This window comes from Alnus glutinosa, chromosome 10 (assembly GCF_958979055.1).
Source record: "Alnus glutinosa chromosome 10, dhAlnGlut1.1, whole genome shotgun sequence".
Classification (NCBI taxonomy): Eukaryota; Viridiplantae; Streptophyta; class Magnoliopsida; order Fagales; family Betulaceae; genus Alnus; species Alnus glutinosa.
Window position 1 is genome coordinate 17,601,551 of NC_084895.1, and position 16,881 is coordinate 17,618,431.

Consider the following 16,881-nt stretch of genomic DNA (forward strand, 5'->3'; position numbering starts at 1 on the left):
CTCCATCCCTCAACCCTCTCTACGTACTCTCCACGAAAGGGTGGGGGAGTGAAAGGGTGGAGAGACCCTCCATCACTCTGGGTGTTTTTTTTTTTTTTTTTTTTTGTGTGTAATTTAATAGTTTTAGAAAATAGCTGAAATTCCATATTAATTTTAGTAGAACAATTGATATGTAAGAAATAGTAATTTGAAAATAGGGCAAAATCCTTACGATTAATTACAAAAATTAAAATCTCAGGTAGGTTTGTAGTTGGACGAAAACCCAAGGATTAGTTTTGAATTTTCCTTAAAATGTCCAATTCTTAGTAGCTCCCCAAAATAATTTTTTTTGGTAAGTCAATTTGTTGGAGTGGCTCAAAATGAGTCATGCCTCACCAATTTGTTGAAATTTTTTTGATAAATGAACGGTACTAACCAACAATATTGAACAGTATTCACTCACCAAAATCATAAGAAATTATTAAAATTTTATCTCTCTTTCTTTTTTTATTTATCTCTCATGCATCACATACCACCTCCATTTCGTAAAAGATTATTGAAATGAAATAGTGATAGTGAATAGTTAAAATAGTGAGATTGTTGAGGTGTTCTAAAAAAGTGGATGATTAAAATAAAGAAAAATGGTTTTTATCTATTTTGTATTTTGAATTATTTGTTAATACTGTTATATATATATATATATATATAGGAAAAAAAGAAAAGAAAAGAACATTGCCCTAAAAAAAATTGTCAAACAAGCCCTACTATTATGGGTTGTTCTACCCGCAATGAGAACCAAACTCAATAGAAGTTCTAAGGTTGACTAGGTACGCATCCAAGCTATGCACCAAAAATAAAATATTCAGAATAATAATGATATCCTCCATATTCCATTTAATTTTTTTGGAAAAATTGCATCATTAGTATATGTAATTGACCTAAATTATAAATCACTCCCTATGATATCAAAATTAATTCAGAGATCCCTATAGTTTGCTTCATTTACAAATTATTTTCTAGAGTCAAATTCCATTAAAAAATTTAATAGATTCCATTAGGCACCACGTCAACGCTAATAAGATGGCGACATGTATTGATCAGAATAAAAAAATTTAATATATATATATATATATATTTATAAAAATTTAAATTAAAAATAGAAAAGGGGTGGCTGTCGAGTGGGTAGCCACCCCTTTTCAATTTTTAATTTATTTTAAAAAAATAATTTTTGAAGTATTATTTATTTATATTTTTTTTATTCAGATAGACACATGTCACTATCTTCTTGGCGCTGAAGTAGCGCCTAATGGAATTTGTCAAAATTTTTAACAGAATTTGACTTTTGGTAGCGATTTGTAAATTATGCGAACCACAGGGGTCTCTGAATTAAATTTGATACCATAAGAAACGATGTTTAATTTAGGTCAACAACAGGGATCAATGGTGCAAATTTTTTTGTTGTTGTTGTTTTTATGCGTATGAAACAATAATTCCAAGGTCTTTACTATGAAATCCTGATAATTTACCACCACGCCAACACGAATTGGGATTTATAGTAATTACTTGTTGGAATTGCTAGTAATTTAGGCACGTAATATGAGAGTTCATATAAAATTCATTTGACTTTAGGTAGCGATTTGTAAATTATGCGAACCACAGGGGTCTCTGAATTAAATTTGATACCATAAGAAATGATGTTTAATTTAGGTCAACCACAAGGATAAATGGTGCAATTTTTTTTTTTTTTTTTTTTTTTTTTTTTTTTTTTTTTTTTTTTTTTTTATGCGTATGAAACAATAATTCCAAGGTCTTTACTATAAAATCCTGATAATTTACCACCACGCCAACACGAATTGGGATTTATAGTAATTACTTGTTGGAATTGCTAGTAATTTAGGCACGTAATATGAGAGTTCATATAAAATTCGTTTACCTAAATAAATTTTGAACTGCCCAACCACCTTTTTTTTTTGAACAAATTCTCTTCTTATTGAAAATGCCACAACATAAATTGGGATCATGTCATAGGGACAAGTTCCCTAATTACAATATCATAGATCCAGGAAAGAACTTTTTCCATGCAGATTTTGTCTACAATATGAGTGACAGCTTCTCGAGCTAGACCATAAGTTGCCATATTTGCCTCCCGCTTAAAATGGGTAATGTTCGCAGACTTGAAAGAGTGCAATCCTGATTTTATTCCCTCCACTAAGTCTAAATGCTTATAACGACCTGTATTAGGCATTTGTGTCTCACAGTCTTGCACAATTTGCATTGCATTTCCTTCTAGCTGTAGACAGTCTGGGCAGATATCAAAAAATCATATTATTTATCTAAATTAGTAACAATTTGAACAAATTGTTGGGGATAAATTCCACTCAACCCGATCCAAGGAGGAGATAAACATTTAACAACTACTTCAGATAAATTAGAGAATTGGGATAAGACTTATGGTCCAATCAAATAAGAAGAATTATCAGATCAGAAGTCTAAGAAGATATCCAATTAGAAGTTTAATAAAAGATTAAAGTCCAATTAGAACTCTGACAGCAGTTCTAGATCAACAAGAAGCAGGAGTCCTAATCCAGGTTTGACTCCACCTCTTTGCCTATATATAGGTCCATACTCCAGGTATAAACTAAGACTCAGTTTTTATGCATTGAGCATTATTTTCTTACAGAAGCTAATTTAGGCATCGGAGAGGACCCCCGGAAGGGTCCCTTAGTTTTTGTTGTTTTGCAAAATTATTAAGAAGCGTGAAGAACATCAGAAGAGCGTGCAGATTCACACCATACCAGAAACTATACAAACAGTTTGGCGCCATCTGTGGGAAACGATTATTCATTCCTCATAAAAGAAAAATAAGATCCAGCATGGTGATGAACACACGTTCCGGAAGCCAGACCAACCGAGAGCCCATAATCCGAAAGGAGCCAGTTATTCAGAATAATTTGCAGCCTTCACTGAACCCTACCCCGGGGGGTGGAGATCAAGATCGTATAGCAGCGTTGGAAGCCCATATTGAATCCTTAACACAGCAGAATGCCGAGTTGCTGCGAAGGAGGCCGGAACAGCCCAATCCCGAGATGAACAGGGATGAGCGTGAGGAAGAAGATCACAACAACAACACTAATCCTCAGAGGGAGGATGATCGCCAAGGAGATCTGAGCAGAATTATTGCCGAGCTGGAGAGAAGGTGCACGTACATGGAGATGGAAAGAAAGGACAAAAGCAGATCCGTAGTGGTGGACAAGCTCCTAATGGGTACAGACTCACCTTTCACCAGACGGGTGGCAGACTATCGGCTTCCCGAGAAGTTTAAGGTACCCCAAATTCTAAGTTATGCAGGAGACGGAGATCCTTTGGATCACCTAGAGAATTTTCGAGCTCATCTAGACCTTCACGGGACACCCGATGAAGTAGCATGTCGGGCCTTCCCTCTTACTCTTTCGAGGAATGCCCGAGACTGGTTCTGGAAGCTGCCCCCGAATTCCGTTGATCAGTTCAATGAGTTGTCCAAAATATTCCTAACCGAATTTCTAGCTTTCCGAACAAGGAAGAAGCCTTCGGGATATTTGCTATTATTGCACCAGCAAAGAAACGAAAGTTTTAAGGAGTTCATGGCTCAGTTTAACCGAGAGAAGGTAACGGTCGAAGATCCAACCGAGGATATAGTCTTTCCTGCCATTTATCAAGGAATTTCACTCGAGGAGACTTTGATTAAGAAGTTGGTCCGGAAGCAACCGAGTACCTTTGCAGGGCCTCATGGATAAGATAGAAGAATTCATCAATCAGGAAGAAACGCTGAAGTCTATGTCCAGTTCCAGGCCACCCCGAGAGACAGCCCCAGAAAAGAAAATGAAAGAATTCAGGGAAGCTGATGGGGAAGAGCAGAGGCAGGTAAAGAAGTTCAAAGATTACAATTTTACACCTCTCAATGCCGAGATATCAGAAGTCCTTATGGAGATAAAAAGAGATCCGGCGTTTTGGGAACCACAAAAGATACCAGGTAATCCTCCTTACAGGAATGCAGACAAATATTGTGATTTTCATAAACAAGCAGGTCATTACACCGAGGGGTGCGTAACCCTAAGGTTGTTAATAGAAGAATTCATAAAGAATGGCAAGCTGGTTCGGTTCTTGGGAGAAAAACGAAACCAGCAAGGAAATAACAGGCCTTAGAATCATCAGGACTATCAGCCCCGAGATCAGCAGCCACGGGATTACTATCCTCGAGACCGTCCTCGGCTAGGCGAGAGGCATTAAGAGAATGATCCCCAAGATGACATAGAAAGAAGAGAAGACCGAGGAAGCAGAAGCCCACGGCATAGAGAGCCGAGGCAACAGCAGTATCTGCCCGTGATCCCATAAAAAGGACTCTCGGGAATTTCAGGCTAGACTTTTATTTTTAGCATTTATGTTTGCAAAGAACTAGACTTTTATTTTTTAACTCAGACATGTTATAATTAAAGACAGAAAATTCCCCAGATTTTGGGAATAAGTATTTTCAGAATAAAAGAATAGAGCTGACTTAAGCATTGGAGTGTTCCCGGTCTAGGGACCGGGAACCCATTGATGTCGCTTCTTTTGCAGGAAAAAGCCTCTCGGATCAGTCCTAACCGAGTACAGGAAGAAAACTCTCGGATCAGTCCTAGCCGAGAGTCTCAGATCAGTCCTAGCCGAGTACAAGAAGAAAACTCTCGGATCAGTCCTAGCCGAGAGTCTCGGATCAGTCCTAGCCGAGTGCAAGAAGAAAACTCTCGGATTAGTCCTAGCCGAGAGTCTCGGATCAGTCCTAGCCGAGTGCAAGAAGAAACTCTCGGATCAGTCCTAGCCGAGTGCAAGAAGAAAACTCTCGAATCAGTCCTAGCCGAGAGTCTCGGATCAGTCCTAGCCGAGTGCAAGAAGAAAACTCTTGGATCAATCCTAGCCGAGAGCAAGAAGGAAGCATTCTCGGATCAATCCTTGTCGAGAGAGAGAAATAAAGAGAGCCAGGGGGTCGGATTTAACCCTCGGGTTTTGCAGGTTTTTCAAGAGACAGGGAGAAAACCCTAAGGAAAAACAAGAAAGTAATGGGGGGTAAGATTTAACCCTCAGGTTTTGCAAGTTAGCAGGTTTTCAGAAGGAGACAAAGCTCGGGTTTTCTTAGACATGGAATTCCCATTATTCAAGCAAGCTTCGGATAAGGGAATTGTGGGGTAACTGTTGGTGATAAATTCCACTCAACCCGATCCAAGGAGGAGATAGACATTTAACAACTACTTCAGATAAATCAGAGAATTGGGATAAGACTTATGGTCCAATCAAATAAGAAGAATTATCATATCAGAAGTCTAAGAAGATATCCAATTAGAAGTTTAATAAAGGATTAAAGTTCAATTAAAACTCTGACAGCAGTTCTAGATCAACAAGGAGCAGGAGTCCTAATCCAGGTTTGACTGCACCTCTTTGCCTATAAATAGACTCATACCCCAAGTATAAACTAAGACTCAGTTTTTATGCACAGAGCATTATTTTCTTACAGAAGCTAATTTAGGCATCGGAGAGGACCCCCGGAAGGGTCCCTTAGTTTTTTTTGTTTTGCAGAATTATTAAGAAACGTGAAGAATATCAGAAGAACGTGCAGATTCACATCATACCAGAAACTGTACCAACACAAATTATTATCATACATCTCAATCCAAATGCACCCATGGGCCACTATTGTTTTCCGTATTAAATATTTTAGAAGGGAATCATCTCAACCAAGGAAAGAACTTGGCCGGCACACAACGTCACCTCAATTAACAAGTCAGTATCCAGCCCCGTATATATCTGACACTACTTAAATTCTATTCCCACTTGAACAATTTCTTTCATAAATATGGAACATGCTGAATCGTAGATTCTTTTGTTTCTTGTTTTTTTTTTTTTTTTTTTTTTTTTTTTGGGTATGAAAAAAAAAATAAAAAAAATAAAAGTTGATTATTAAATTGCAAATTTCAATAAAACATAAAAAAACGTAAAAATTTCAAAAACATAATGATGAAAACAAAAATTAAAAAAATAAGTTGATTATTAAATTGCAAATTTCAATGCAACATCAAAAAGACGTAAAAAACTAAAAATTGAAAGTAAAAGTACTTATGAATGGCACGCAAGAATGTGACAAAAAGAGTGTCATATGCAACACAAACCATAAATATATAAAGTCTATACAAAAGGTGGATTATCCACAAGACCAAAACATATAACCGTCGCAAAGAATTTCAGTCGTAGTATTCTAAATATAACGCTACAGGATTCTCATTGTGGTTTACGGTGCCTGCAGCCAAAACATTATCTCTTACACGATTGTAGTAGTTGCCACGTTCACATAGATTGATTAATGAGTCCACAACCTTAATAGTATAAAATTCAAAAAGTTTTGCAATGAGAGGATATTTAATTCTTCTACACGTTTATGATAACAGCTTCTCTTAGTAAAACATTTCTTTCTTAAAATATTTTATAGATGACAGGTATCTTATAAGTGAATAAAATCATCTCGCTTGGTAGCTCATACATATAAAGCCATCCGTCACTTTCTATTATATATATATATATATATATGGCATCTCTAAGAAAAATTTTTGTGGCTAGTGTTGGGGCAACAAAGAGGAAGTACTCATTGCAGACGACAAACTAATTAATTAAGTTTCTCCAAAAAAAAAAAAAAAAAGTTTCTCTCTCTCTCTAGAGCTCTTCGGGTTTAGCATGCATGCTAGCTGCTCTTTGTTTGAACCATCTGTTTATAAACAAACAGGTTCCATCGTCACTACTCTCTCTCTCTCTCTCTTGATCGAAGAGAAGTTGGGTTCACTGAGAAGGCATCTCTGCTCCCAACAGCTAGCTATCTATTCTCAGAAGGCCAAGGTATCTATTCTCCTACTCATATAAATTTACGAAGAAGTTACCCTTTTATGTCTCTCTCTTGTTTTACTTTAGCATATATATATATATGTTGCTCTACTTCTTCTTTACATTTCACTTTGCTTGTTACACACTTAACTCTTCAAGCCTGATAACAAGCCTTGTCTCAAAAGCTTTGTAGAATCATATGTTAATCTACCGAGTTGACTTAACTGCAAAGACTCGGTTTTTCGTTTAAACATATCAAGCTAGTTGTGTGCATGATTGCTCCTTTTTCAACTCTTTTTTTTTTCTTTTAGGAAGAGAATGGGAGGGAATAGGGGGAGGGTATACCAAATATGGTCCTAAGGTCCGTCACTACGTACAGCGCCATCCTCATTGGGACGGAACCAAAAGATATTATGGATAGGAGTCGGGGCTAAAAAAATTTGTTTCCAAGGGCAAGTAGGTCAATTCCTTTATCCTTTTATATATATATATATATAAAATACCCCTCAAAAACTTTTGTTTCTTTGGATTTGGGAGACATGGCCTATATCACCTCCCAAATCTGTCGCTGGCTTTTCTCCTATTTTTTTTTTTTTTTTTTTTTTAAAAAAAAACTTGTTAAATTTGTTTTTTTTTTTCATCTTTATTATAGTAATCTAAAGCCGACAACAAACCTTAAATTCAATGAATCAGAACTACTCAAATGCCAAATCAAGAGCTCAAACTTGAATAGAGCTGAACTTTTCGTCCAAATCAAAGATATGAATGGAAAAATTCTCAAATTTACAACACTGTATTATGTTAGATTGTGGTGGAGTTAGGATTTTAGTTCAGAAGGATCAAAATTAAAAAATAAAGTTGAACAAAAATTTATTAAAAATATTAAAGAATGTAATTAACAAAATATAGAAACAATTTTTTTTAAAATAATAATTGTTATTTAAAACATATAAAAGCATCTGACGATTTATTTTTGCATTTTATATTTATAAACAATTAATTTATATTGAATAATCTAAATATAAAAGCGTACAATTTTTTATTTTACCTTTTAAAAGATAAAAGATAAGTGGCTATTCTATCTATTAAAAGACTTTAAAAGATCACACAACTCACTTAATCATTGTTATGGTCTCACGCTCACGGGCTCATGTCTCGGTCAGACTTAAGAGCAGGGACGGAGCCAGTTTTTAGGCTTTAGGAGGACCAAATTGAAAAACAATAATTTGGAGGGACCAAAACTAAATTTTTTAAAAAATAGAGGTAAAAATTAATTAATTTTTTTTTAAGATTTTTTTTTTTGGGGGGGAAGACCTTTGGTTAGCGACTTGCGTGCTACGGTTTTGTCGAGCTTTATAATTGAAACCGAGCGTTTCAGTTTCTATCATCTTCTTGGTGAAGACTAACCTAATTTCTTAATCTCTGAAAGTGAAACAGTTTGAAACAAAAATTCTAACTGTGAAACAACGTTTGACACTTATCGCTAATGTTAGTTTCGATGTCCTTGAGGACGGGTTGAGCGTGGGCATCCACTGATCGTCATCTACCACCAAAATTAGGGCCTGCCATCAAATATGTTTTAGCGTATTATTTTGACCAAAAAATGTTATATATATAATATGCCTCTATCTCAATGAGCTGTTGCATGAGCGGAGCTAGTATTTGAGATTTGAGAGGTCAATTGAAAAAAAAAAATTCAAGAGTAAAATTTAATTTATTTTCTTTTAGGAATTGTTTTTTTAAAAAGAACCTTGAGCTTTGGAGAGACAGGCCCCAAGGTTCAAAGTGGCTCCACCCCTGAGCTGACGTGTCCGTGCCTACCACCATTTCCATTAATTCTTGTTAAAGAAACAAAGTTTAGAGTTTATAAATGGTGAGACCGCTGACTTATCCGTGCCTATCAGCTTTTGCATCAATTTTTACTAAAAAAAAATAGAGTTATTTAAGAGGTGGTAGATGATGAGGCCAGGATCCGACTTCCATGCCGTAGAAAAAAGAACAGTTCAGATTTTATAGTTAAACCCGACGTAATGCGAGGCTAACGTTTATTCAAAACACCTCAGGCCGGCCTTTTTTTCGACATGCGAAGTACTGTGTGACAGCGAAGCTATCTCTTTGGACTTTGGTCATGAAAATCTCCAGGCCGGTGCTCTTGGTAGTTGATGTGGCTGTCTTGCACCGGATCGTCCTCTGCCACATCGTGACCTTGCTTCTTGCTTCTGCGCTGGCATTATTACAATTGTTCTAAGCTAAATCCAAACAAATAACCAAAAGAAGCTTTGTGTATATATACGCTCATGGAAATGGTGGTTCTACGTGCAATAAATGAGATATAAATGGGTAGAGCTCATATAAATGTTTGTTTTCATTTTATAGAAAATATATGTTGATGCTTTCACGAGGACCGTACGTTTCTTGGAGCCGATCGATATATAGGCACCGTAGATCCAAAATACTTTTGGGACCACATTCTGAAAAAATTTATTATGTTCCGACATTGACTTCCAAATTAATTCCACAATATATTAATGAAAGTTTGTCATTATTTGTGAGATAAGGTTTTTTTTTTTTTTTTTTCCACAAATTTTTGTTGGGTTTGTTTTAAATGCGAGGAGTTCCAAGCGTTGGAGTTTCTCTCTTTGAAGGCCTTTGGCTTGAGCTCCATTTTGTTCCTTGGGAAAGCAAAATAACTAATCAATTTCTATTTCTGAGAAGGAGAGAGCCAGGTCTAATATTTCCTTTTCATTGTGTATCTATATATATTGATAAAATAGGAGTAATAATTTTGGGGGGTCCATTTTATAAAAATACCTACAATTTAAAAGAAAATTTCAAAATTTTAGAACTTTTTTGAAAATTTGGAGAGGTCTGAATCCCAATTTTTGGGGTGGCTCCGCCCCTATATATATATATATATGCATATATTAACAATTGCGCAAGCTTAACTTTTGGAGTCTTGGTGGTGCCCTTTTGTCAATTCCAGTAAGAGTAATGCATTGTGGAGAAGTTTCATTGTTGTAGGCAAAATAGGACATGCATTTACTTCTTTGTAGCTAGTTTTGAGTAGGAGTAATGCTATTTACACTACAAAAATCTTGGTTTTTAGTGACGTGCGGTCAGTAACGTGACAGTGGGTCTGACACATCACAAACTAGTGGTAACAGGCAAAACCTGACGTGTTTTCCACGTGGTCAATATGCTCGTCACTAATTCAGGTTTAGTGACGTGTTTTTTTTTTTTTACCCGGGTCGCTAATTGATGCAGGAGGAAATCGGACGCAACTATAGAATTAATTAGTCTATGATGTGGCGATGTGATTGGTTTGATTTAAGCAAGAAAATGAAGGGTCAACTACTCAAGAAGGAAAGAAGAGATCTTTGGCAAATTGTGATTTAGAAGATATTCTCTACCGAGTTGTCAACATCCATCAAGAGAAAGACCAAGAAGGAAAGAAGAGACTATCGACAAATCTCTTGATTCATCTTTTAAAGAATTTCCATATTTATATTTTCGTTGTCGTCAAGTAATATTATAGTTATTATTTTTTTCCCTAAAATATGGCCATTCTTTGACACCAAGTATTTTCCATTAATTTGGAGATATTCTTTGGTACAAAGTATTTCCATAATATGCTTATTTGTATTTATTTCAAGTCTTACAAGATTTATTAGGCTTTTCGGGATTTTGCTATTTTTGGCAAAATTCTTCTAAAGACCTAATTTTCAGCTATTTAAGTCCGGCTTGTGGACGTTTTTCAACAGCTTTGTTGATTATTGATAATTTTATCAAATTCAGAGTTTGTCTCTGTTTTCTTTGGGGTAATTTTCCTGTTTTCTTCTTTGCAAACTACCTGTTAGTTAGCCTACAGAATAATCGCTATTCTGTTCCGGCGTCACTAATTACTGATGTGGCCAAAAGTTCCACGTTTAGTAAGCATTAGTGACGTGTAAAAATTTCACGTCACTAATATTAGTGACATGGCAAAATTGCTACGTCACTAACTTTCATGACGTGGCAGATTGCTACGTCACTAAAGTTAATGACATGGCAAAATTGTTATGTTACTAAAGTTAGTGACGTAGCAATTTGCCACGTCACTAAAGTTAGCAACGTGTCTGTTTTTTTAGATTTTATTTATTTATTTTATTTTTTCCAACCCCAATTATATATTTCACACTTTGGTAGTTGACCTTATAAACAGATTACATTTCCATCAATCCATCAACAATCAAAATAATTTTCATTTCCACCAACAATCACAACAATTTTTATTTTCATCAATCATCATTAATCACAACTATTCAAAATTAAAACACAAGTTACAACAAACATACAATCAATCTCTGTCATGTATATGAACAAAACACAATCTACATACAGATTCCAAAACACGAAAAAAAAATACAAGTACTTCATGATCTCACCAACAATCAACAGTAATAGTTGCGTTTGAGGGCATGTCCGTCTGCCTTCAAATTGCCACCTTTGCAGATCAACACAAATATTAAATACATTAGAATCAATTATACATCCACACAAAACCAACCATCAAATCTTCACCAAAACAACCATCAAGTCTTCACTCAAACAAGCCAACACCAAACCAACCAAGATATATATGAGCAACGTTGACAATAGTTGCAATATTATTCCAAATTTCAATAATATTTTATACAAAAAAAAAATAATAAAAAATAATAGTTCATATATACTGACCTGATACACAAAGTAATATGCTCAATTGAGGTTATCACGAATATCTTCACTGTGCGAATGCGCATCATGCTTTGCATAACCTATGAATGATAAAACAAACACATGCAATCAGCAAACAATATGATAGAATCATATGATTTCTTAAGGATTGAGCAACATGTGGATGTAAACAAATGTCATAAACTTAAAAAAAAAAAAAAAAAAAACAAAAAACCAAAAACAAAAACAAAACCAAAACAAAACAAAATCCATTAATTGTTACCTGATCCGCTACTGACAGACGATCCCCTGACCCCTATGCCGTGGACTACATGGGCTGGCATGTGGGAGGAGCTAATGTGTGTTTACCCCTATAACTCATGGTAACCTGCGAAATATATTAAAAGATGACTAATATATTCGACAATGATAAATTATTAATGTGAAATTTATAAATTTACAAATTCTATTGAATCACATACGCTAAGCTTGGAGCTAAGTCCGATCGAACGTGGTCGAAGTCATCATGCGTATCATGATCAATATTACTGGTTAATAGTAGCGGCTCGCACTCATGGTAATTGGCACATGCATCATGAGACTCTTCACCCTAACCAACGTCGTATACATTCTTTGGTTTAGTCCTTACGGCAGAAGCCCAATTTGGGTTCCTTTCATCTTCGACGTAAAATACTTTGTCAACTTGTGAAGTTAGCACGTACGACTCATCTGTAACCAGCTCTCCCCGCGGTTTTTGAAGTTGGCAAGTACTATGCCATACTCGTCCACTTTGTACCCCTTGTCCCTCATGGTGTCCACTCAATCACACTTGAACATGACGTACTGTAGTACTCGACCTCAATTATATCTGTTAACTTCCCCATAGTACGTATCGTTATCAACAGTTGGCACACACACGCCGCTATTCTGAGTCCTTTTCCCAACATCATGTGCAATAGTGCAAAATAGTTTGCCATTAACCACATATATGTTATATCTGATTGTTGTCTCCCTTGGCCTTCTACAATGCATAACCAGCTTCTCACCCATTTCCATCTTACGCCAATCGTCCAATCGTTCGACCTGTGAGTATATTAAGTACAATGTAAAACAATATTTTAGTTTGATTAGTTGATATGAACAACATACGAGGCATGTAATAGCTAAACATACGCACAACTGCTCATGATGTTGGGCTAATCGTCCATATTTTGCCCCCTTATAGTGCATGATCGCTTAAGCATGTCCAGGTGCATCCTACAATACGGAAAAATTAGTTCCATTATTTATTATCCACCCTATAGTATGTATACATTATTGAACACGCATATGCTAGTCTTATTAGCTTACATTCGTAGTTGACAAAACTCGTCAGAGTTGAACATAATATATCGGTGAAGCTGGATCAATGTGATACGGTTGAGGATGACTCGAGTTCCTGCCCCCTTTGAACCATCAAGATTTCTTTGGGGCCTGTTGTGGAAGGTTGGTGCGTTATCTAAATACCTCGACCAAAACGTCACCAACTCAGTTGCTATGTAATCCTCTGCAATACACCCCTCAAGAGTTCAAGAAGGCATGTTGTACGGAATAAGCATTACTAGCCAAGTGTTGTGCGACATGCTCATGTTCCCAAATGGATTAAATTCATCTGAGGTTAGACCAAGCCTCACGTTCCTACTGTTGGCTGAATTCTGCTTCACCGTTAGCCGGATGCCTCAATAAACAGTCATAAGTACAATCTTTTGCATGTCACCTCATATAAAGTGCAGTATGCTCCGACATAAACAACCTCTATAGTCGTGGGATGAGTGGAATCCACCTCAATACTCTAACCGAATGTTTATTCCTCAACGATATATGTCCTGATTTTTTTTCATTTCAAACTCTCTGCTTGCTGTAGTATTGTTTCAAGGGCCGGGGTAATGGTTGTTGTCCGGTTATTGCCCTTCATGAAGTTGCTTCTTTGAGAAGTAGTTGAATAAGAAGGGCTTCTGGAAAGACCTGTTGAGTATGTGAAGAGGTTGATGCCACTACTATCATAAAGTGGTCGTGCATGCATCGGCAATCCCTTTTGCAATTTCTGTTAGTGAATCTCCTACTCTTGGACAGTACCTCAACATTACTGAGACACAAGCCACAGCAGGAGATAATGCCACAATAGCTCAACGTGTTAGTGGAGTAGAGTCCAAGCCAAGGAAGGGAAGGCAGCCACAAAAGCAGCCCAAACAGTGGGAACCACTAGATATGCATTCTGCGTAAAAGTAGAATATGAAAGGAAGGAAAGACATATGAGATAGAAATAGGAGTTCTTATCTAGAAGAAGAAAACATAGAGCGAGAGAAAGAGATGGCGACCATACCATCATCGTCTCTGCAACTCTCAAGCACTTTCCCACTCGTCTCATCCCCACCCAAGCCCCACACTCCCAAGCATTCACTCTCCTTCACCACTCGGGCCACAGATCCACAAACATCGCCATTTGAATCTGAACCAGAGCCATCTCAGCCCGAGTCCGATTCCAATGCAGAATCCTTCGAGAACCGCCTCATGCAAGTTTGTCTCTGTTACAGGAACGAGATTGGGACCGGGAAGAAAGCGGAGCTCCGAAAGGGCCAGGAAGGGTTGGGACGGATCGTACGGGTCGGGAATGTACCTGCCGCCAATGTCACTGAAAGAATCAGTTTTTGAGCGTGTTGAAAGTGGTTTTTGGGTTCAGCCCGTACAGTGAGAGGATAAATGGGCGGGTCATGATTCTAATGCTATCGGCTTTGCTATTGGTGGAGCTAGCCACGAGTAAGAGCGAGATAAATTATCACACGCTGACTATATATCGTACTAATTTAGATATATTTTATTGCGGCGATTGCGGCTATGTATGTGACATATGAGAAAGAGAGGCTCAGCGTTTGGCCCATATAGTAGGTACCCATGAAGCCTCGCTTTTCTTCCGCAAAAATTGCGCCACAAGAAAGTCTGAGATTGCCTCTGGGTGACAAATTGTTCTCAGATGATGGTGATGCGGTTGTAGGTGTCGACGATGCAGTCATTGTTGGAGAGGTCGAAGGTGATAGGCGTTGGAGTTGAGGCTAAAATCAAATAAACAATGGGAATTTCAAAGTCTAAGAAGACGGGTATTTTCTAGCTTTTGGGTTAAAAGAGTCACGTGCTGTGCACAAAGTGACAGATGGGGCCAAAAAATAAGCAATTTGTAGTTTGGGGGCCGAACTGGAAGCACTGGTAGTTCAGGGGCCCATCCGAAGAATGGGTGGTAGTTTGAGGGTTTTTTTGTATTTAACTCTTAACAAAATAATCCTAAATAGTCACTTAATTATTCTTAGTGGCACTTGACAACATTGATACGTACAAATGACTCTGAACCGATGCTAAAATCATGCGGCATTTCAATTGATCAATAGTAGCTTCACTCGATCAAGTGGAAGATCTCTACAATATATAACACAAGTCTATACCACTGATGATTAACAAAATAATATAAAAATACGACAAACATGCCATGTCGCTAAATTGGTGACATGTAAAATTGGACACGTCACTATTTAGTGATGTGCCAATTTTACACGTCAGCAAATTTGGTGACGTGGCATTTTTACACGGTAATAAATAATGACATTTTAGTTTGACATGTCACTAATTAGTGACGTGTCAATTTGGCACGTTGCTTAGTTTGTGACGCGTCAATCTGCCACATGACTATTTACTGCCGTGCCATTAAGACACATCATCAATTACTGAAGTGCCGATCTGATAGTCAACACTTTAGTGACGTGTAAAATTTACGCGTCACTAAATTCGATGACATGGTATTATTACACGGCAGTAAATAGTGACGTGTCATTTTGACACGTCGCTCAATTGGTGACGTAGAATGGTGACACGTCAATAGTTAAAGTCGTGCCATTTTGAAACGTCACTAATAAGTGGTGGGTTGTTTTGACACGTCACCAATAAATGATGGCCTATTTTGACATGTCACCAATTAGTGACGTGCCAATACTACACATCATAAAATTAGTGACGGGCAAATTTTGGAACGTCACTAATTTATGACGAGTCAAAATTTACATGTCATTACTTGTTTAAATTAAATTAATTAATTAATTTTTTTTTTTTAAAAAAATAAAATTATATTCGGTGAAGTAATTAGTGACTTGTCAACGTTGGCACATCACTAAATACTGACTTTGCAGTTTTCCACGTCACTAAATAGTGACGTGTTGACTTTCCCGCGTCTTTAAAATATTTAGTGACGCGGGACAATTTATCATGTCACTAATTAGTGACGTGTAAAAAGTTGTTTACTGTAGCCACTTCAGTAAATCCCGGTTTTTTGTTGTGTTGGTAGACTGTTATATTACTGATATACAATTTTATGATATAACAGTGAATGATAAATAAATATTAATTAAGAACTAATTTTTATTACCATGTGATCTTATTAATATGATAGTAGTATACCAGTATACTAAATAGCATTATTTACTAGTTTTATAAAATAGTTTCATTGGTATAAGAAGATTGAAATCCAAGTGCACTCCATTGGCTCATTTCCATGCTGTTTTGCAGAAGAATGGGGAATAATGGAGTGGATCAGGAAAGGCTTCTTGGATTGGAAGCAGTGGAGCAAAGTGATTTTAAGCAAAGGATCTGGGTGGAATTAAAACTTATGTGGAGGATTGCATTTCCTTCCATATTGGCTAGAGTGGCTGCTTTTGGAATGATAGTGGTGACACAAAGTTTTGTTGGACGTGCTGGCGAACTGGAGCTGGCTGCTTTTGCACTTGTACAAAGTCTCATTTTACGATTCTCAAATGGGATACTGGTAGGTCATTATTATATGTTTTAATTTATTTTATTTTTACTGGAAAATTGCATTTTTATCCTTAAGATTTGCATATTGTTTCCTTTGCACCATATTTTTGAGAAATATTATTATTATTATTATTATTATTATTATTTAACGAAAGATCTGAATATTTCATTGTTTAAAGATCACGAGCATAAAGGGCTGTAAAATCATGGCCAAATGCTATGAGGTTACAAAGTCATAGATATAAATAAAATTTTTACAATAAAGTGTTATCTATGACTTTCATATTCCGCTAACTCATGTACAAAAGTAGTTAAAGAACAGATCTGCTCAGTGCAGACTAGATTTAAGACAATGGTAGCCAAATATCCTAGACAAAATTATTTAAACTAGTCATGAGAGATAACCCATCATACTGAACTATCTAGACCATGAGAGATAACCCCTCACACCGAACTATCCATGCCGTAAGGGATAACCCTCACACTTGACTAGCC

General features: G+C 36.6%; 1 protein-coding gene and 1 pseudogene across 1 annotated transcript in view; both read left to right on the forward strand.

Annotated features, from left to right (window-relative positions):
- The window catches only part of LOC133879635 (protein DETOXIFICATION 24-like), a 100,381-nt gene that overhangs the window by 64,013 nt on the left and 19,487 nt on the right, over positions 1-16,881 (forward strand). The gene's annotated exons all lie outside the window — the stretch shown is intronic.
- Positions 13,903-14,475, forward strand: LOC133879117 (uncharacterized; annotated as a pseudogene).